Source organism: Bison bison, unplaced genomic scaffold (assembly GCF_000754665.1).
Source record: "Bison bison bison isolate TAMUID 2011002044 unplaced genomic scaffold, Bison_UMD1.0 scf7180017864213, whole genome shotgun sequence".
Classification (NCBI taxonomy): Eukaryota; Metazoa; Chordata; class Mammalia; order Artiodactyla; family Bovidae; genus Bison; species Bison bison.
This window is the reverse complement of record NW_011494785.1, coordinates 975,143-975,739: the sequence shown is the minus strand read 5'-3', so window position 1 is coordinate 975,739 and position 597 is coordinate 975,143. Positions and strand designations below refer to the sequence as shown.

Below are 597 nucleotides of genomic sequence, written 5' to 3'. Positions count from 1 at the left end.
ATTTGTGTGTGCCTGTGTGTGTATGTGTGTGTGTATGTGTGTATACCTATGTGTATGTGTGGGTAGGTGCATGTTTGTGTATGGCTGTGTGCCTGTATTATATGTGTGTGCCTGTGTATATCTGTGCATATGTGTATATGTGTGTGTGTGTGTGCTTGCCTCTGTGTGTGTGTGTGTGTGTCTTGTATATGTGTGGGTGCCTGTGTGTGTGTTTATACATGTGAGTATAAGTGTGTCTATATGCGTGTGCACCTCTGTGTGCATGTGTGTATATATGTGTGTGTGCCTATGTATATGTGAGGCAAGGTTTCCCATTAAGAGGCTCTCAACTTTAACGCCACCAGCCCAGCTGAATCACCCAGAGTCCTAAAGCATTTTTTAAAAAAAATCCACAGAGATAGAAAGATAAAGACACAATGCAGAAGATGGGTGGGACGTAGATGAGACCTGGTCCACACGGAGGGTGGGCCGGCACTGCAGCCCCAGGTGAATGGTCCACATGGAGGGTGGGCCGGCACTGCAGCCCCAGGTGAATGGCCCACATGGAGGGTGGGCCGGCACTGCAGCCCCAAGTGAATTTTGTGCAAGTCAGTCTCT

General features: G+C 48.4%; 1 protein-coding gene across 1 annotated transcript in view; it reads right to left on the bottom strand.

Moving 5' to 3' along the window:
* Positions 1–597, bottom strand: part of VWF (von Willebrand factor) — a 125,850-nt gene that overhangs the window by 45,449 nt on the left and 79,804 nt on the right. The gene's annotated exons all lie outside the window — the stretch shown is intronic.